Genomic DNA, 22,570 nt, shown 5'->3' with positions numbered 1-22,570 from the left:
GTTCAACATACCCACCGACCTTGCCTGAGTGAGCAGTCCCAAACACACTTGCCAGAGAGTGGAAGTGAACGTTTTTCTTGCCCCACTTCATTCACAAAACACACCATATTTCTACCCCTCCAGTGTTTTCCTGCTTCTTCCACCTTCCTTGTTCACACAAAAATTTCCACTAAGAAAAGGCAGAATCTTTTAATTGATGCACTTGAACCCCTCCTGTGGAAGCACCCTAAGGAGTGGGGCTTACTTCTGGGTTACAACATGCCTAGGACCACACTCCTTGTTGCCCTCATGGAAATCACTGTGCTTGACACTGGTGAGAGCACACAGAATTCACTCTCCTCCCCCTCCCACAAAGCTTTAGCAGGCTATACATCCAGACAGTCTTCAAAAATTGGATCATTACAAAGTTGCATTGAAAGCAGCCACTGGAAAAACTCATCTGCAAGAGCCTGAGGTGGAGGGGCAGCAGAAGTTCCCAAGAAACAAGTCCTGCAAGAAGCCCAGGCCTGCAAGTGGAAAGACACAATCAGACTGAAGGCCTCTCTGAGCACAGAGAGGATTGATGGGATCAGGCATCCAATAGGGCATTTTGCAAGGCAGGGAGATGAGCTATAATGCCTCTCTAAAAGCAGTCATTTCAGCAATCATTTTTAATGGCACATAGCAGCAGCCGGAGGGGTTACAAATGTACCATTAGAGCTATCTGCATATTCACAAGGCTTTGCTGTGCTCTCCCACTCACTCTCTCAGCACACCATTTCAGTGTCTGCTCCGAGCTATTTCCTTTTGGCTACGGGAGGGAAGGGAGATGCTTGTATCTACATTGGCAGGACTCTAGCAAAGACCCCTTTGAAAGCTCCTGTCCCAGTAAAGGGAGACTCAACATCCACCTCTAGGGGCGTGTCCCCTTGGGGGGCTATGGAAGATGGGGCAAATGGGGCACCAGTCCTGGGTATACCCTGGGAGGGAGCACAGAGATTGCAGCACAGTTTGAAAATTACCATGTTTCAAACTGTGCCAAATTATGTAATGTTTGTATTTCAGGATGCCACAATTAAGTGTGTGTTAAGTGACATGTAAAGGCCCAGAAGTTGGCTTCTTGAGAGGCTTAGTGAGGGCAGCAGACCAGGCAGGGCATCACACTTGCAGCTTCTTCTTGGCCCTGTAGCTGCAGCCCAACACAGTAAAACAGAGGTGGGGAGCCCCATTTAGGCCAGTGGGCCAATTTAATTTCAGGGAAGCTCATGAAAGCTTCATTCCACTGAGCAGAAGGAAGCTGAAGACAAAATACCAAACTACCATAGCTTAAAGCACTTACTGTCAGTAACCAGCCCTTAGGACAGACAATTCAGGCAAAGGGCCTTCTTTAGAGCTTGATGGTCCTCGTTCTCACATACCATTTGGCATGGGTGGAGCTGCCGGACATGTTTCTCCAGGGCTCTTCCCAGAGTTGGAAGCCTTTCCCACTAGAACTACGGCGCCCCAAACAGAAGGCAGGATTCCAGAGGACATTCTGCCATTGGCTGGCGCTGCAGTTCTCCGAGCCTTGGAAGCAATAGCACTGCCGGAAACAGAAATTAGCAAAGAGAGCGGCCGCAGAACAGAAACAGACTGAGAGGAGCAGGCCTCGGGCAAGCAGCGCTGCCACGTTCCTGGCAGAAGCGCAGCTAATCTGGTGGCTCCCGCTCCCAGCAGGAAACGGCAGAACACGCTGGCACTGCTGGAGACAGGCAGCTGGCACCGAGGGTGCCACAGCTGCCCCCCAGCCCGCGCTTGGCAGCGCAAGGAGAACGCAACTGGCGGCACGACGCGAGCGCCCGGCCTCCGATTGGCCGGGAGGCAGGCGGCAGCGTGCTCCAGCTGTGGAGCGCTAATTGCAGAGGATGATTAGCTTGGCATCCACACGGGCCGTGCTGGACAGGCGATGCTGGAGGCCGGGTTTCAGAAGGGATGCGGGCAAAGGCAGGTCCCGGCTTGTCGCACGCCTGACGCACCACGCAGGCAGAGGCCACCCACATCCAAGAGCAGCTCTTCCAAGCCACGCCTGCACTCGGCTCCGGAATGTCCCATCCTCTTGCGGTGGAATGAGCCTCAGTGTGCGAGCAGGCTGTTCTGAGGAGCCCATCCATGCTTCCGGTGCACAACACACGCCTGCAGCCCACGCTGTGCCCAGGGCCCACATCTGCTCATGGGCTGCATCGTGGTTTATCTCTTCCGAATGCTTCTTGGTCAGGGCAGGAGCCCTCCCCAGGCGGCACAAGCTGGTGAAATTCACAGAATGAAAGCAACAAGCAATCATTCCAGATCCCCCGCCTGCCAGTGACAGCACGCACGACCCCAGTTCCGGATCCCGCCATGCAACACCAGGCCTGTTCTTCCGGGAGCTGTGTCTTGTGCAGCCAACTCTGCTCCCAGTGCCAGAGCGGGAAAAGCAAGGAACCCTTCTGCACTTTATGGGCAGAATTACAAATCACGTGCAAAGAAACCATAGCAGCCACATCGGGGAGGGCAGAGGAACTTTGGAAGGGAATACTTTGGAAGGGCTGCAGAAGCTGTGCAAGAGGAGGATGTCTACCCTTTCCCTTCCAAGAGATTTTGCACTTCAAAACATCTCATCCCCTTCAAGCGGCTCTGCCAGAATAGCAGAGGCCCTTCAGGGTTTTGCTCTATGCAGTTACGCAAGAGGTGCACTTCCACTGCAAAGGCTACTGGCAACGCTATCTCAGTTACCTCCATCAGGATCATACAGCAACCAAACAATTCATCCCCATCTGAAAAGAGTGCGAGCTAGCCTAGGAAGGGGCACCGCAGGTGTTCTAGCAGCTGATGCTTAAAACTGTCCTGGAGTTTCTTGCACCTGTACATTGAATGAACAGAACAAGATGATCAAAGAAGTACATTTGATCTGGAAACTTTCTTTTGCCTCAGGAGCGTCACACTGAAAAGGCATTCTTAGTGCTATGTACATAAACACACACTGGCTGGGTTCAGACGTCATGAGAAGCCATGGTCGGTCTGTTGTGTTGTCTGAACCAAGTCTTGATATTTCACCATGGTAAGTTTGGTCCTTAGAAACCATGATAAGAAACATTGGTTTGTTCTACAGTTCCTCTGTACCACCATGACTGGTTATGCTGTTTGAACCCAGGATCTAAAAGCACGTAGTTAGAACGGAATTTCCTACCCCAAGATGTAGTGATGACTGCCAATTTGGGCAGCTTTAAAGGCTGTTGGAAGTTACTCGTTCTGTGCTACCTCCTGTATCAGAAGCAGTATACCTGGGTACACCAGTTGCTGGGGAACATGGGTGGGAGCATGCTGCTGCACTCACCTCCTGCTTGTGGGCAGCTGGTGGGCCACCATGTGAGCAGAGGGAAGCTTGGTTTGTCCAGCATGACTCGTCTTGTGCTCTTGTGTGTGTCTCTTCAGAAGTCAGTTCCACTGGTCAACGGGACTTGCTCCCAGGTAAGTCCCATGCTACTATATGGGCTTGCAGCACTAAGACTGCACCGCAGTGGTACTTATTCCCAAGTAAACATGGCCAGGATTGCACTGGAAATGGATGGACTACGACAGAGCAAGAGAAAGCAGGCAGACAGTTGTTTTTATCAAAAAGCAGTGTGTGCATATAATATTGTGCTATAAAATATTATAATAAGTTTCTGCTCAGCCACATTAGGAACTGTACAGTATGATACAAAAAGGGAGGATGATATTAACTATTGGAAATTCTTTTGCAAATTGTTTAGAGTTGTAAGAACTGGGATAGTGCTAAACTTCTATGTGTCTCAAAGCCCTAGAGTACTTATATGTCAGTGATCCATTTATGTAACCCGTTTTAGTCGAAGGGAAGCTTAAAGAAACCATTTCTTATTGCCCTCCTTTGTTCTGCTCTGCCTCTGTGCCTTCCGCCAGATACAGAGATACTCCGATGTTGGTTTTCTTACTATATGCCAAGGCAGTTGCCTTGCCTTCTTTTGTGGGTTCCATCTCAAGACCCAGATATGTTCAGTTACCCTTTAAGAAGTGAAATGTGGGACCAGGAGCTCCTCTGTTAGTTTAGGTCTGCAGAAGGTCAGTTGCAGGTTTGTCTGGAGAAGGATTCAAAATACTGCAGAGGAGGAGATAGGCTTAAATCTTCATTCCAGTTGTGGGGGGTGTAATCCAGATGCACGTTAAAACGAATGCTCATTCTATTTGTATTAGCTGTTCCATCAGGGTGGGGAAGTGGTGGCACAGAGGCTTAATGATGGTGGAGCTGTCAGCCAGAAATGCTCGGCACTGCGGCAGCCTGAGCCCTGCCTCCACCAGACTGAAGGATCTCCCACTGTTTGCCCCTCGCTCCTGGCCAGCCTAGCAGTTCAGAAGCATGTGATGTGAGTGGATAAATAGTGTGATGTGAGGTGCCACCTTGGTGGGGAGGTAACACCACTCTGTGACGTCGTGCTGGGCACACAACCATGCAATCATCTTCAGACAGCACTGGGTCATGGCCTCAGACATGGAGACAGCCCCCTATTAGCTAAGTGGAGTAAAATCTGCAGGGACCCCTCTATGCCAACAGGGTATAGGGCATTGCAGACCTTGGAATGGATCCTAAAGTCACACCTTTCTGGTGTTTCGGGACTGGCAACAGTGCACATATTACTCGGAATGTGCTTTGCTCCTCCTTTTTGCTCCTCTGGATCACAGCCATGAATCTAAATTACACTTTGCACACCACATTACTGTACAGCACATACCAGTCTGGTTTCATTCTTGATGCAGGCAAGTGGATCATTCGAGGCAGTTCTCCCTCCTCACCAGTAACTGTAACACAGTTGTCTGAATATCAGCAGGTGAAGTCTTACCCGAATTTATATCTCTGTGCTACAGAACGGAGGTAGGGGGCATAGAACCTCAGGAGCCTAATCTGGTCCAATGGGGGCCCCAATCCAGCCCTCCAGAGTTCCCAGATTGCCCCCTCCTCTTCCCTTCACCCCATGCTCATTCCCCCAACCACGTGTCATCTGGAGGTGCTCCGGCTTTTGTGCAGCTTCTTCGCCCATCCCAGAAGATCAAAAGTCCTCTCCAAAACCTTAATTATGGCAATAGGCACATTAAGCTACAGGGTGCTGGCATCTGGTCCTGTCTCATTTTGGTTTCATCCCCACCTACCACTGAAATGTAGCCCATAGGAGCTCTTTAGGTGGAAAGAGGTTCCTGCTATGGAAAGTCACACCTGTTGAATTTCTGCCAGCCATACAGCTGTTAAAGGCACATGACCAATTTGGGAAACCAGCTGGCAGGCCTGGGACCCCTCTTCTTGCTGGCTTTGGACAGAAAGCAACTCAAATGTATGTTGCAAATCATTCCCACCCAGTCAATCCATTAAACACGTACTTATCCAGCAATTAAAGGAACCCAGTCTGTGGAGGCTCAGCTGGGAAAACAAACAAAAGAAGACCCCTGAGTCCTCCCCCACCCCCAAGAAGAACAATGGGCCAGGGCCATGCACAAAGCCAAGAAGTGGGAGCGGGGAGGGGAAGCAGCAGAGATCCAGAGTCTTTCCGTTGCAAAACGTAACCTGGCAAGAGTGTCAGGAGTCAGGGCGATTTGCATGAGCTCTGGCTAATTGGCTGCGTGTGGGTGTGCAGCAAAGGAAGGAAGGAGCTGCTCCTGGTGCCTGTCAGCATCCTCCATCCTGGGGAGGAAACTGAGAGCATTCCATCTGTATGAAAATCCCAGTCCAGCACTGGAGCGCTGGGGAGTGGGGAAATGGAGAAGCAGAGAACTTCCTCTCCCAAACAGGGATCTCACCTTGGCCTCGCCCTGGATTTGCCCTCACTCCCCCCCCCCCCCAGAGGTTGGAAAACTTGAGAAAATAGGGTGGCTGTGTTTGTAGTTGGCAATGTGTCCTCTTTTATGGAGGAGAGTCCTCTCTTTGGAGGGCTACCAGAGGGCCATCCTGTTTGAAGGAATCTTCTGTTTGAAGAGCCATCCTGTTCAACCCCAGTTTAACGATCAGGACTGTTGCCCATCAAAGGTTAGCAACTGGGCAGCAGACAGAATGGGCTGGCACATGGGTCAAGTGGTCACAGTCTTCCCTGTCACGGGGAAATGTACTCTATTGCTATTGAAATCACAACAATGAACTCTAAGGCTGCAATTCTTGTGCAAACAGCCGTCCTCCTTCAGGGTGATTCATCAGGGGGCCGCCTTGCCTTGGTGGCATGTGCAGTGGTGGAGAAGACACCCTTTGGATCATCTCTCTCAAGTGCCAAAATGTCCTGGGCAGTCTCTGTGCACACCCTCACCTGCTGCATGTGCTCGGAGGCACTAAGCTTTACTCCTAGCCACATGCATGCAATGGTGGGCGAGTACTCGGCACAGAAGGAGATGCTGCTCAGCCTCCTTCCTCTCGCCTGCTGAACAGCTGCGGGAAAGCAGCACGGGCCGTCTGCCCACCCCGGGAGGTGCGTCACCCCCTTCCGGTTCCTGTCGCCCGGCACAGCCGGACCTGATCGGCACCAGTTGCAGCATCTGTTTGCCCCAAGCAGGCGAGGGTTGCGGAGCAGCAAAGGAACAAGTGTGAACATCGACTGGATGGAACAGGCCCTCTGGCTCCCCCACTCTCTGGCACCCATTCAGGCAGGGGTGACTTCACGGAGGGCTTTGCCAGCTCATTGCACCCGTCGGTGGTGACATCCCTCCCCTTGAGTAGACACACGTGCACATCCCCCAGCAGAGACTCAGACGGGGCCGCCGCACTCTTCCGGAGGCCACACAACAAGCCTGCGACTGGCTGCTCTTGGACATGCTGCTTCAGGCCGTCACCAGGGGCCCATGGTGCCTTCTGACCCCAACGCAGGCCCAAACAATCCTGCACAACTCCCCACTGAGGGCTGGAGCTATCCCTTGAACTGCGCCACCGCCTGTTCTTCCTTGCTGCCTCTGCAGCGAAGCCCTTCCTCAAAATCTGCCACGTTTGCTGGTTGAAATACCTCCCCCTTGTTCCAAGCTAACAAAACAGAGCCCACATATGCATACCCTGCTCTCTCCCTCCTGTTCCTCTACTGTCATTCCTACGGGGAGGGAGGAGTATGAGACTTCCTAGGGCAGGCGTGAAGTAAGGCCCTAGGAAGTCAAGTTGCAACAACCCAGGGTCAGGCTAGATTAGCAGGTCAAGATCTCTTCTTGCCAATGACAGGGTGGAGGACATTGAATAACCAATTCAAGTTGTGGCAACCCAGATTCAGGCTGGACATCAGCAAAAGCTTCCTCACTGTCAGAGCAATATGGCAGTGGAACCAGCTGCCTAGAGAGGTGGGGGGCTCTCCCTCCCTAGAGACATTCAGAAAGAAACTGGGCAGCCATCTGCGTGGGATGGTACAAACTGCTGTCCTGCAACAGCAGGGGCTTGGACCTGATGGCCTTCATGGCCCTTCCAGCTCTACTATTCTATGGTTCTATGATTTGGTGGGCTGCAGGAGAACAACCCGAACAGGCTAATTCTGGCCCTGTTGTGACTGCTTCAGAGAAGTTCACATATTTTTGAAAGCTGTAAAATACTAAAACCATTCTAATATTCCAATACTAATACAGAACTTGGCACTTGCACTGAAAGAGATGAAGCACCTCGGCATTAAAGCCAATGAAGTCTGCATCAAACTGGGGTTGCCAGGGAATCAGAGCGCAAATAGCCTGACTCGCTTTTGTGACTTTTGGAGTAGCTTGAAGTTCAGAATGTCAGATTTGGCCTGGCATGGAGATCACAAAGGACCCTGTTCAGATGACAGTTCCACATAGCCTGGGCAGGTGGCGGGGAAAGCAGGATCGCACCCCTTCTGCCTGACCTTCAGCCAGGACCCTTTTGGGACAGTGTGCACAGACCCTTCTTCCACATCATGTGAACATGTGGAAAGGGTCGTACCACCTGCCAGAGTCTCCGCAAGAAGGTGTTGTAGCCACAGTAGACCATGGAGAGCCAATAGCGTATAGGTAGACGACCTGTAGCCCTCCAGATGTTTTGGACTACAGAACATCCCAACCCCATCCCAACCAAAAGGCCAGGAATTATGGAGGTTGCCACCCAAACCATATGGAGGGCACCAGGTTGCATAGACCTGATCATTCATTCATTCCTTCATTCCATTTTTCTACCATCCAATATCTAAAGGTTTCTGGGCAGTTCACAACAATTCATAAAAACTACAAAAGTATGCAACATTGCATGATACAGCATTATAATAAAGCATAGAATCAAACTACTGACCAATCAGCAGTCAGAGAAAGGGATTTGGGCCAGGAGAAGGAGGTGCAACCTGTGGGGATCCCCAGAAGGCCAGATTGGGACCCCAGGACAGCCAGGCTGGCTCCCCAGGCCTGTGGTTCTGCTCCCCTAGTTTGCAGAGTGTTGGCCTTAGACTCAAAAGTTGTGGGCACTACAAACCCACATTCAGGTACGACATTGACCGGGAGATCCTGAGCCTGTAGCTTTCTCTCAGCCTTGCCTACCTCGTAGAATTGTTGAGCAGCTAGATATAGAAATCAGCCTTACTGTGAGTCATGTCACTGCTGCATCTTGCTTAGCATTGTCCATACCGACTGGCAGCAACAGTTCTCCAGGGCTTTGCGGGAGTCCCTGTAAGTCCCTCTGGATATGCTGAGGATGGAACCTGGCGGGTCCTGGGCTTTCCCGCTGAGTTACCCCCCCCCTTCTGCATGAGTTGGAGCCATGCTCAGGTGCATTTGTTTGCATACAGCCTCCATTCACCGTCTTGGCTGAACATGGGGGTGGGGAGGGGGGGTCGCCAGACAGAAGGGGTGTAATCCTGCTTCCCCCACCACCCGCCCAGCCTTTGTCCATCTGTTATCTGAAGAGGGCCTTCGTGATCTTCATGCAAGGCAAAACTTGATGTTCTGACTGACATGGAGTAGGGGTGGGAAAGGTGTCCCCATCCTGAGCTTCTTGGAGGAGGAACAGGACAAAATAGATGGTTTGGACAGACCAGTTGACACCCCGATTTATGACTGACTCAAGTCCATGCAATGTGTCAACTGACACACTTCTCTCTGCAGGAATAAGCCTCCATGAACGAAGTGGGACCTCCTTCTGAGTAAACACACCTGGGCTTGCACGGTTTGCCACGCAACTTACCCGAGCTGCATCAGGGCCCACAGGTGTGTGCCGAGGCACACGCTCCCGCAGGTTTTAGCTCACCCCGCCCCCATGGACCAGGACAGCGCTCTCCCTGCGTCAGACAGAAGAAAGATCCTACTGCTGGGAGCTACATCCTCCCACTGAGGAAAAGAGTCATAGAGGCAGAGCATTCGTCTCTGAATTACATCTTCCCCGTCACTTCGGTGCAGACGAAATTGAACGCGGATATTAATAAAAAGGTTTCTTAGCATCATCGCTGATGGCTTCATCAGGCTGCTGGGAGAAGCAAGAAGCTGACTGAAATCCAATTTGCAGCATTCATCCCGTATGAGAATGTCAGCCTGCTATTAAGTTAACCTGAGTCATGCTCAGCATGAGGGCTTCTTCTGTCCAGACTCTGCTGCTGCCTTTTCCCCTACAGCCATTTATAATTCTTATCAGCAAAATCTGTATCATTCTGCCTGCCAGGGGAATGCTGGAAGAGCCCATCTCTTGCAGAGGACTGTGGGGACGAGGCGACTAGGACTGAACAACATTATAACCAATGCTCAAGGGATGACTTTGGGTTGTTACTTAAATGTGGTTTATCACGTTATCTGAACCCGGCTACACTAAGTAGCCATGGCTTGTTAACCGTGAACAACCCATGAACAGAACCCATGTTATTTTGTGGGGGTGGGCGGACTGTGGGTTGTTCATCATAGCTTGTTCTTGTGGCTGAGTCCAACCATATGAGAACCCACATGTCAACAACAAGAGCCAGTGTAGAGCAGTGCTTAAGAGTGGAGGTCTGAGACTCAGAAGATCCGGACTCTAGTCCCCGCTCAGCCATGGAGCCAGCTGGGTGACTTTGGGCCAGTCACAGACTCTCAGCCCAGCCTACCTCACAGGGTTCTTGTTGTGGGGATACCATTGAGAGCAGGAGGAGAAGAACAACACAAGCTGTTTTGAAATCTCAAAAAAAGAAAAAGATGGAACATTAATAAATAAATAACAATCACCACCTGTAGTTTAGTGAGAACCCCCTTCAGTACGGGCTAATGTGTTGTCTGAATCCAGTCAGAGTGTACATACGGCCTGTATTGCCAGGCCTGCGACTCATCATACTGCCTAGCATTTCTTCTTTGCCTATTACAGCTCGGCAGCAGTGGGAGTTTTGGATGATATAATATGGGGCACGGCATAAAAAGCTGAAGAGTGTGGTTTACAAGCCACCTTACCAGTGATGCACCTGACAGACCATCAGGCACCTCAGGGGCATCGTTGTCTCTCGTCTTTGGTACCCTTCTTGGGGTCGCAGTACTCCTCTTCCTGCCCCCTGCAAGTATCCCTGGGAACTCCACCCCACCCCCCAAGAGCACTGAGAACCCCCGCTCACCACCCCCAAGCCAGTCTTCATCCCATGTCACCCCAGCCACCCGCCAAAAGAACCTGGGGCACGCAGGTGGGCTCTGACAGCTCCGGCACCTCGGGTTGCTGGTCGCCGGTCACCTCGGGACAGCCACTCGGAAAGAGCAGCGAGGCTTCTTTCGCCACTCCTCCCAGGTGACCCTGTAGTTGTCAGGGTTACCCCGGGGATGTCCTGTCACCTGGGCTGAGACAACAGGGCAAGCCCAGGGGTGGCTACTACACCCTACAACAGAGTGTCTTCTAAGTTAGGCTGTCAGGGTGGCTTATGAACCCCAACTCTGGGCTTTTCAGATTTGGGGTTCGTAACCCAGAATAACCCATGGCATGTTTGCACAACAGAACAAGCCACCCACTTATAAACCGGGCAGTTTGTTGTGCCATGTGAACCAAGTCAGTGCCTGCTGTTTACATGGCAGAAGGTGAGCCAGCTGCAACTGGGAGTGTGGCCTGGAGACGGCAAGGGAAAGTGGCCCTTTTCCTGGCCATCGCCTACGGCAGCTCGTCTCTAAGCTGTGGAATTCCCTGAAAGCCAATGAGCCACAGCACCACACCCTCCTCATTTGCATAGCTCCACCCTGTATCCCAATCCTTGCACACACTCCCTCACCTGGACGGAGCCAGGAAAGGCCTTTTGCAAACTGACTGGCAAAATCAGGGCCGGCATCAAGCAGCAGGCCTCACTGGGCACCACCTGGGGCCCGTGCCATGGCAGGGGAGCCTGAGTCAGCCTCTAGTTCCTGTCCACCCTGTGCTGGCACCTCTTCCTGTCTGGAGTGTGGAGATGGAGCCTTGCCTTGCTCTTTCCCTGTTGGTGGCTGCACAGAGAAAGAGGGCGAGTGGGTGAACCATGGGAGCAGTCGTGTGGGAGCACCCTGGAAGGGACCCTGCTGAGGCTTGCCTGCCCGGGAGACAGCCCTGGACAAGCTGCTTGTCACTACATGCAGCTGGACAGAAGACGGGCACGGGTGGAGGGGTCCTTCTCCCTGATGGATGCTTCCCACTGCCTACCTTTAACTCCGTCAGGCTCCCAGCGGATGTGTGTGGCAGTAAATCAATCGTCCAAACTCATTGCACCACCGACCGTATGCAAGCACCTTCCCTCCGTAGCTGCCACAGCAGAAACTTCCAGGCTTGAATGTTTTTTGTTGCTGGATACTGTCAAGTAATCTCTGACTATGGGGAGCCTATGGATGAGAGCCCCCCAAAATGTCCTCTCCATGAGAGCCTGCTTAGCTGCTCTCAGGTCAAGGGTTTGAGTCAATCCATCTCTTATTTGGGCTTTTCTTCTTCAGCTTTCCCTAGCGTGACTGACTTCTCCAGGGAGACTTGCCTTATCATGATGTGTCCAAACGATGACAGCCTCAGGGTTGTCATCTTTGCTTCTGTGGAAAACTCTGGCTGGATTTGATCACCCAGCTAAAAATAAAGAACAAGTTCAAGGCCCGAGACTGTGCCAGCCAAGGGTCTGGATCCCCCCTTGCTACTCTGTGCATGACAGAAAGCGTATAACCAACCAGTTGAGGGGTTGCTTGAGGACATCACTGTGGTGAGATGAACATAATTTTGGTAGAATTCGGACCTAAGCTGTGGTCCTGCCTTCCAGTGCGCTGGAGGATGCTGCCCCGTCATCGGTGCAGAAGACACGCCTGCCAGTCCATTTGTGTTTTGCCCATAGACTGGGAGGCAGTGTCATCTTGTTAGCACAAAATATCTTGGGCTGGCACTGTTGCTCCTATCCATATTGGCCAGCCTCCTCGTATAGAAGGTGGATGTATGGACTGTCCTCCCCAGGGTGCTTGCCTGTGGGATACAGGATTTCAAACTGTCATGCACAGCACAGAAATAAAGCTGCCAAACAAACAGGAAACAGGAAAGAAGACTCTGGCCTTTGGAGTTGAGGAAAAGTTTTCAGAAAAACAAGGGAGTTGTTTATGGTTCCCTCCCTCTCCCTCTCCCTTCTGTTAAAAGCTCATCCCTGCCCACAAAGTCTCCTCTGCCATTAAGTCTATATCATTTCTATCCTAGATTTTCTTCAAACCCACGTCGGACCAGAAAGAAATATAGCTTGGCGAGTTTGCCAAGGTAGCATGTAAGGTCTAGGTGTCCTTAGAGCGCATTATCGATTTGCAGAAGTCCAAGTCCACTGCTGCCCATATACGCCTTTCCGGTGCGCAGTCGGCACATGGATGAGGTCCTGCTGCCCTCTAGTGGGCAATAACTAAAATACTCTGAGTGTTCTCATGGCTGAAGATATTTTCCATAGTTCAGCTAGAAAAAAAAAGAGGAGGAAGAAGCAGAAGCTTATCATCATGATTATCCATAATTTCCTTTGCCCTAGTGCAGGAGCACTGCACATTATAATGTTTGATTAACACCCTGAAAACTTTAAGAATGCCACACAAACTTTCTGCTCTTAATGTAAACACTACTTTTATCTCTTTCAAACATTTTAGATCACCTGGCCAAAGCTCATAGTAGCTTCCAAAAAATAGATGTGGACCATTCATTCACCCATTCATTTACACGGTTGGTCTGTACTGCAATTCAGCTTTTCTATTCTTGACCCTAATCAAGGCCCTCTTCTCCTTAAGGCAAGATGTGCTGGGCCACCAGCCCAGCAGCTCCTGTGTCAATGCGGAGCCCAGGTGGCTTCCTGGATCTCTGGAGAAATCCCATTGGATGACAGCAGGAGCATCAGTCCTCACAGCTCCATGCCAAGCCTGATCACAGGCACTGCTTGGTGGGCAAGGCTGTGAACAGGGCTAATTCTGCAGCCTCCACTGACCTGGTTCTCATCTCCCAGTCAGCCACTGTGGGTTACATGCCTGTGGGACCCTGGCCACCATTATGAATATGCAAATGGCAGCAGGACTCATCATGGCAACCTGGGCTATTTGATGGTTAAACAACCCTTGGATAACCTGGAACAACCCAAATCCATACCCAAAGAGAATTTCATATGGATAATAAATAGCCTTGGAGGCAAGTATCTCTATTAGGGTGCTGAGAGGCAGTCCTTGTATGCCACCCCCCAGAATGTGCTATTCTTCTGGATCTGTCCCTCTCACTGGAGACCCACATGACCTCTCTGGCTAGGAGCACCTACTACCTGCTCAGGCCAACTGCACACTGCCCCGGCTTGGACGGCCTCATGAACCCTTCCATGGAGAACCTCAGCATGGGATGACCATGATGCGTCCCTTGCAGGGCTGCCCTGAGAGCTCCGAGCCACAGAAACGGCAGCTACTGCAGAACGCAACCCCGAGGAGGCTGGCGGCAGGGCCCTGCTGCACACACGCACACCTCTGCTCGAGGATCCACGCTGGCTATCGGCCTGCTACTGAGCCAAGGTTATGGTCTTGCTATTAGTAAATACAGTCCAGTACTAAGTCCTAGTCGGGTCGGGACCACATTAGATCCATGAAGGTCTTCGCCTAAGCAAACCGCACAGCTTATGACCTTCAAGGGAGGGCCTGCCAGAGCGCTGTCCATACCACTGCAGATGTTTGCTTGGCAACGAATGGCTCTTTTCTGCAGTGGTACAGCTGCTGTGGAATCATCTCCCCTCTGAAGTACATCAGGCTTCAAGATGGAAGTATTTCAGGCCCTCGTTGGAACCCTGTTGCTATACTACGGCTTCCCCCTGAGGCATTTTGAACTCTAGTATCATATGATGTGTTTCTCCCGGATTGTTCTATTACTTTATGACACTGTTAGAAACCACTTCAGCACTTGTGCAGATGAGAAGCGGTATGGAAATATTTATGATAAATAAATTATAATTTAGTCTACATTACTGGCTAGCCTGCAATCGAAGTCTTGGCCCAGATCTAGAGAAACACCTGTTATAAATACCACACTGCCCGACTTCTGCAAATTCACCCAGAATGCCTCAGAGCCAAGGGAGAGATCGAAACACAGGTCTTCCCTGTTCAAGACCATCTAACATACCAGCCACTCTCTTGGCTTGGCCTTGGCTCTCAAATCCATGCATTGTGGTAATGATATAAAATTTCTGATTCCTTGTGCTTGAACCTTGTTGAGCCCTTGACCCAGCTCCAATCTGCAGAAGAGCCAAGAGACCATCTGAGTGATAAACCTTGTTTATCAATGATAGACAGAAATGGACAATTTGTGAGTGTTGGGATGAAATATCAGTGTAATAGAAACTGTTTAGCTGAAACCACGTTCCTATCTGACTACCAAATAGCTACTGGGAAGATAGCAATGGGTGTCTGCCTATTGTCTATCCAAATAAAGGTAAGTATGGAATGTGATAAAACTGCAGCCTTACCTTCAAACTATGGGCAGAAGGAAAGATCAAAGAGTAGATGGGGAAAGGTCAAGTTGAGTCATCCTTGATGGGTTTGCTCTCAAAGGTATAAAAACATTTGGATGGTTGGCTGGGGGCAGCTGATCCATCTTGGAGAGGCGTGACCTTGCTTTTAATTGCTGTATGCAAGCTTCATTGAAGAGCTTTTCCAGTAGACCTTGCTGGGGGGCGTTGTCTCTTGTAGTTAGACAACTGGGGGTTGTCATGGTATTCATTTTGTGGTGGGCAGCAGTTTGATCTGGGTCAGGAGCTGGGAACTCGGAGCCAGTGCCAAAGGCAATCAAAGCGGGCAAATGAGAAGACAGGTCCAGAGAACGAGCCAGGAGTGGGGAAACCAGCAGCAACCAGGGGTCAGCCTGAAAAGCGTGAGCAGAGGAGAGCCAGCAGGCAAGAGCAAGACCAGAAATGCAACACAGACTAGAGTTCAGGTAGATCTTGTTACCCAGGTGAAGCTCAGGTGGATAAGGAAGTGTGCAAGCTGGGCCAGTGAAGCCAGGCGAAGTCAGGAAAGTTCTTCCCTAGGAGGCTGAAGTCGGGCGCCCTGCAGTCACACCGGGCAGTAGTCTGCAGTTCCTGACACGTGTGCACTCCACCAATGCTTTCTCGTGTTTTGTGTCAACCACCTTTGGACAAATAACCATTAAAGTTTGCAGGGATGGACATGGAAAGCAAGCTGCTGAGAGTATAATCCTTCTGTTGCTGCAAGAACGTGCATAATTAACGTTCCATTCAGGATTTGGAAGTATGTAGAAATTGGTGTTATTTGTCAAGTTTTGCCATTTCTTTTCCTGCAATTTTGTATCTTCGTGCACATGTCCCTTTTTCATACAACATTTTGCAGTGATTTCAAACCAAAATAATAGATATGGGAACACTCTTGCTTTGAATGGCCTTGGAGAGCTTCATTTCGAAACATTATGCACTTCTTAAAACTGAATGCCTCTCTAAGGTTGCCCAAAATTGTGCCTCTGTTTTTTATGACTTCCATTCTGCTTCCAATCAACCAACACAGTAAGTTACATAAAGTGCTTTCATTTTTCGATGCCGGCTCGACTTTCATTACAGTCAAAATCTGTAATCCTATAAGGACTCGCAAGTGCACGTATTAATTCTTACAGCCACTTCTTCCAAACCCTTGCAACCGGGCCCTGTTTTTAGGGAGAGGCAATGGGGACAAACCCCCCAGCCTTATGTGGGGAGGGGACCATTTCTAATGAATTGATCATCCTTGTAGATCGATAGGCATTGCTTTGCTGTTCGCAGCCTTTTTCTTTTCTTTTTAGGCACCCACTAACTTCATCAACCTAATGGGAAAAAAGCATAAAACAAAATGCACAACGGGGTGGTAATGTCATTTTGTCATGAACTGACTAAATTAAACCCGTCTTAGAAGCACACATTGTATTTGGTGGTGGTGTCAGGGAATGAATCCTGGTTTAGCAGCCCACAAGAATGTATGCTTGGATCCACAGGGAGACGTTTATGTTACAAACCTCAGCAGTTTTATTGGTGAAAACACCCAGGAAACCCCTCTGCAGAAAACCCTTCATGAACAGCACTGTCGGGTAGAGGTACGCCCACCAACTACAAAATTCCAGAGCATATACAGAGTGTTTTTTGAGTCAAGTCCACAGGAGCAGGGTTGATGATGAGGAAATAATGGATATGTAATGTATTCGTAGATAAAGCAATGTGAGAAATCTGCAGGGGGGACAGAACACAATAGTACAGCAAATAGTGGTGATTACAAGATGTTGGCATGATGATCAGAAAACCACATGAATCATTACAGGTCTTGGGCGAGAACCTGAACATCTAAGCAAGTCTGATTACAACAGGACACGAAAAGCCAGTCAGAGCAACTTTGCCGCTTCTGGCAGAAGAATGGGCACAATTAACTTTCCCTGGGAGCCACATTCTGCAGAGGATTCACTTTTGCCTCTAAATGTAGCAACTGCCTCAGGTGAGCAGAGTGTCTTAAAGGGGTTAAAGGGGCGGATGATAAAGCTTCAAGGGAAAAAAAGTCTGGCTTGCTGTTCTGGTTGTTTCTGGCCAAGAGGAGCAGAGAGCAAGTATGACTTTCAATCACAAAGGCACATATAAACAACCTTTCTTTCCAAAGATTTATTTGGATTTCCCCAACAGCATCATAAATATCTGCTTATTAAACAAGAAAAACCTACCAACTAAACAATGTTACAGAAATCAAATCAGCTACTCTGGTTGATCATCAAGAGAAGCGGCTGTTGGACTTCTGGCCATCTCCTTTCTGCCTTTGCTGGGGGGAGACAAATGGCCGGGCTAGAGAAAACATCTGAGAAACATCTCCAGCTTCCATCTCCAATCCCACCCATTGGTTCTGACTGACTCTGATCCTGGTTGGGTTGTCCTAAGCCATCTTCAGCCTCTTGTCCCAGAGTGGCTAATGACAAGTAGCCAAAGGGACCCATTCATCACCAGCATCCAGCCTGGGTTTGGGAGACGAATTTGGGGTTGTTCTTCCTGAATAGGCCTTAGGGATGGGTAAGTTAGCAGTGGCCTGGGGTCCCAAGTCCAGGGGGACGCTAAGCTGAGCTCCGAGTCCCTTGAAGGTACCGTCTGCAGTGAGCTATGGTGGGAAAATGCAAGTATCTATAAGGTCCTTTCCAAAGTTCTACAGGTTCTGTGGGCACTAACTGGAAAAAAAGATCTTCCATCCATTAGCTTCAGAGTATATTTCTTTTTTCCATTTCCCATTTGATGGCAATGGCACTAGATAAAAATCAGCAGAACATGGCTTTGCTTGGAGATAACTTACCAAGAAAGAGCAGTTTGGACTGTTTAAATGTTAGAAGCACTGTGTAAATAATAATTAAAAACCTGTAAACTGCAAGAAGCAAGTCAGTTAACTTTTTAGTTATAACTTTTCATTACTATGTTTAGAACTAAATGGATAATGGGTACTCTAATACAAAGAAAGTTTTGCCAAATGATTGGAACAGCTTTAGGAATGAAAACTCTTAGAAATAAAACCTGTGATAATGATGGCATGACGCATGGCTCATTCCCATCGCTGAAAATGTATGAAATGCACTAGAGTCACACCGGTTTTGAGTGCTCCTTTGTGCAACTTTTAAACTGTGCAGTTTTTAAAATGCGCTGAAATTGTAGATTGTCTCAGAGACTGAAGAGTGCAGAAAAAAAAACCCAACACAGCCCACTTGCAGTCATTGGACTGGGAGAAAAGAGAAGATCTGGCCAGCTAAACAGACCAGATTTCCTGATTTTGCTTCCTGAACACTAACCTGAAAGTCAACCTGACCCTAACATCCAGAAATAATCCTATACATTCAGACAATATGCAGAGAGGGAGCAGGCAGATCCTGTTGATAGCTCGTTTCTTTAGCCACTCTGGGGTATTTCCAGGCCCTGGACATGAATGTGGATAAACGTTTTCCGAACCCAAACCTGAAATCTAACCCTAACTCTAACACCGTTCTATAATCCCTCTAAGAGGCAGACAACACACACAGAGGCAGTGCTCAGGGTGCTCTCGCTGACCACTCAATCTGTCTGTTGCCAATCACAGCACCCCAAAACACCCCAAAAGTAGTTGGCCAGAGGGAGGCCACATGGGAAAAACACCACAGTTACACTGTCCCAGAAGGGAGGGGGGATAAGAACAAAATGGACTTTGTGTAACAAACAGCTAGCAAGCTAGCCCGACCACGAATACTGTAATCAATGGGACAGTGGGAACCTGTCATAGCCGCTGTAGACATTGCAAATGTGCAGGGAGTAAGAACATGGCAAGCCTGTGTGAAGATAAGAGAGAGATAAGGGAAATTTCCAGTCCTTGAGGGAAGAAAGGACTCTCTGAAGCTAACAGCAGTGGGGGTGAGGCTACATCGCTGTACTGATGCATTAGAGCTGTATTAGGTGACCTAATCGCTTACGTAGGGTATCAAATGCATGTACTGGGTGCAACTTTCGAGACACTGCTTTGGGCTAAGTATCCCCTTTCGTCTCCCTTTATTCTGTAGTGCACTAGAATAAAGCTGGTTTGGCTGTAAGTCTCATCTCAGGCTCCTTTTGACGTGGGGTCTGGGGTCCACCTGGGCTCAGCTGTTAACCGGCTGAGTTTGGTAACTGTTTCTGGCACCCAACATGGGGAACCCTGAGTGGACTAAAGGCAAATTTTGCCTTAACATTCTTAAGCCTTTTACCAGAAATAACCTCTTTTCAGACAGGTGGACGATTGGCAATAGAGGTCTCGCTCAGGCTTTGGGCTGAAGCAAATTTGGCCGGGAACTTTGGCCATGAGTGGGGCTTGAGGAAAGGTGATTGAGAGAAAATCGAGACTAAAAGAGCTACCCCTGATGGAACAAGGATTCCCCAGGTAAGGAGACAGCCTCTGTGGGACTGGGCCACTGCCTCACTCTCTCCCCTCAAAAAGCCGGCAGCGCAGCACGGGTATGGGCTCGGTGGTGGGGAAGGAAGCTCTGGGGATTCTGCCACCGTGCCTGGGTGCAGGGGTGGCGTTCATGGCCAGGAGGGCATGAATGGGCAGTTGAATCCTAGCCAAACGGCTACAGTTTGGCATCCAGGGATAAAAGAAAGGAGGGGTTCTCAAGCTAGCAAGTCGCTCCCTCACTCTAAGAGAGACAGCTTGGCTTGCCATGAAGATTGTCCATCTGTGCTTTGATTAGCTCCTCTTGAGAAAGCCACAGACAGGCCAGCCTCATTGTTCAAGGTCCGGGGTGGTCAAAAGGCTTGGGATTTGGTGTTTAAACTCCCAGTTTGCAATCAGTGCAAACTTTCCTCTTCCTCTTTCCTCTTCCTCTTTGTGTGTGCGTGCGAGTGTGCATCTGTGCGTGTGCTTTTTTAAGATCCCTCCACTACCTTCTGTTTGTGTTTTGCTCAATCAAGTTTTGTTCCCCAAGCACTTGGGTGCCTGTGCACTAAGCATTGTGTACAAGTCCGTGAGAAGGACCCATTGATGAGGGGCAGTTTTTGGAAACAGCTAAGAGGATGCATAGTTAAAAAGCAAATGTACAGAAAGACTTGTCACAAGTGGATCTGCCGGCAGTGGCAGTAAATGCAGTGCTGCGAAGCAGGTATGGGGAAAGGCAGGGAGTGACGGACGGTCCCAGCGCCACCAGCCAAGATTGGAGCTCCATAGGCAAGGAAGGTATCCATGAGTGATGTGCAAACAGGAGGGACACTGGAAAAAGGCCTGCCCCCAGAACAAGGCCTCAGCTGTCGTGGCTGCTTTGGAGACTCTGGGGAAGGATAGGGCACTCACGGGGAGAGTTCCACATCACCCCCACGGCCCCAAGTGAGCAAGAGGGAGGGAGATGAGGACACGGATTTCTTGGTGGACACGAGGGCAGCCTGCTCAGATGTGACTGTCCCAGTGGGGAGGGGGTCACAACAGGGATCCTCGACTGCCGGGGCACAGGGCATCAGACCACCTGCCCGGTGGTGGGGCCCCTGGAGTGCTTCCTATGGACCTAGTTCTTTCTGCCTTCAAATGAGAATGCAGGGATGGGACAAAGAGCCACCTGGGCCAAGCCACCCTCTCAGGGGAGGGGGGGTTCACCCACCTTTCTCTCAGGCACTTGCTAAGGACTTGTCTGAATGGACTAGAGACTCTCATGCTGTTTTGCTGCAGTATGTGAACAATCTTAATTGCCACTGAGACCGCAGACCAGTGCACACCTTTCATTGGATCACCGAGGGGAAGATGCAAAACCTCACAAGAACAGGTGCAATATTTGGGTTTCTGTCTCTCAAGGGGTGAAATACCAGCTGCCTCAAGAGAGAAAGGAGGTGGCTTGTCAGACTTCCATCCCTCAAAGCTGTATGCACAGGCTTGGAAAACTGGCAGCCAGAGCTTTCTTGGGGTACTCATGGCTCCTGGAAGCTCCTGGCATGGAGGTGCAAAAGGGGGAGATGGAGGTGGTCTGCTCCAGCACCCGTCCTGGCAGGCACCTCTTTCCATCCTTCTGTGGTGCTGGCTGGCTGGCTGGCATCACTCCTTCTCTGAGGCCAGAGTGGCCATGCTGGCTGCCTGGCCAGGCCAAAGCAGCCGTGCCTGCCTGCCTGCCTGCCTGTGATGTATGAGGCTGTGGCCACTGGCTGGTTGCTGCCTGCGGCTTGCAATAGCACAGGGGAAGGGGGGCTGCTGGCTTACATCAGCTGACTTGCCTGAGACTGGACTGGCTGGAGACCATTGATGCAGTGGGAGGACCATGCCCAGGTGCCCCTCACCACACACACACAGCAGCGAGATTTGAGGGAGTGCCTACGTGGGAACACCAGACCAGGCTGAGGAAAGCTCCAAAACCACAAGGAGACCAAAGGACTGTGGAACTCGTGGAGGACCTGCAGTTCCTGGTCAAATGCCAGTCCTGCAAGAGAGGACCAGTGGCATAACAGACCAGGATGAGAAAAAGCTGACATAAGGCTCAACCAAGGACCCACAACTGGAGCGGGCAAGACAGAAGAGCCCCAAAGAAAAGCAGTCTATCGGGGACCAGGATCGGGTCCCAGCTTGAAGACTTAAAAGCAAGGAGACTTGTAGCCTAGATAGTAATGCTGAAGGAAAGTGGGGAAGTTTCTGGAAGTTACTACGTTGGCTGTCTCTGTGTACTTCTGTTAATTTTGTTACTCCCTTATATACCACATGTGCTTGTAGAAATTCCACGTTTCTAAGCTTTCAGTTTTAGAATACTGGCTCAGTGTGCAGCAGAAGGCTTTTTGCTTTAGTAGCAATGGTGAAAGCCCAGCATGGATTTCTTACACCTGGAAATGTCACATGTCTGGATCCCAACCAAACACCAGGTAAAACTGCCATGCAAATTGCAGAAGGGCAGGCACTGCGATCAGCCAAAGCAGAGTAAAAAGAAAGAATTCACATTTGGCTTTAAAATGATTCCATGGATCCCTAGGGAAAAACAATCATCATGTGAGGCCACTACAAGCAAGGACCACTGAGGCAGATTACAGCTGGGGGGTGGGGGTGGATTGGCAACATCTCTGCAGCGCCCAAGAGAGCAACAGCCATTTGGCACAAGCTGGAATAGGCCCCTGTGTGCGAGGGAGAGTTTGGTGCGGTGGCTAGCATGTGGCTTTGTCTTTGCTAAGCGGGAAAGGCCCCAGCCTGCAGTTGGATGGGTGACTACATGTGGATGCTGCCTGCTTTGCATTATTCACACAAACGGGGCTAGTAAGCGCCACTTGGTACAGCCTGGAATGCAAATTATGGGTGCAAGAGAACTTGGTGCTGGTCAAAAGATAAAGTCAGCAAATATGTTGGTTTTATGTATATTCTTAATTATTGTTAATTGTTGTTTTTGATTATGGATTATTTGTTTTGATTTCTGTGAGCCGTCCTAAGACACTTTGCATATGGGATGGGATATAAATAGTTTAAATAAATAAATAAGACTAGCTCAATGGCCCACCTTGGAAATAATTGGCAAATACAGAACTCCACAAGAGAAATCCTCTACAGGGGAACTCTGAACTCACAACACAGGTTTGCCTTCCAAACCTGGAAACCACCCCGAGACCTATGGGGTTAGTAGCCAGAAGGCTTTCATGACTTTCTCTACAGAAGGACAGGGCATTGGACACATTGTTCCCAACCTCCGAATTACTCCAGGACTCCCCAAGGGCCCTTTCCCAAACCGCAGAGAGGT

The sequence above is a fragment of the Varanus komodoensis genome, unplaced genomic scaffold (genome assembly GCF_004798865.1).
Source record: "Varanus komodoensis strain SLA01 unplaced genomic scaffold, ASM479886v1 scaffold41, whole genome shotgun sequence".
NCBI classification, from domain to species: Eukaryota; Metazoa; Chordata; class Lepidosauria; order Squamata; family Varanidae; genus Varanus; species Varanus komodoensis.
Note: the sequence above shows the minus strand (reverse complement) of the source record.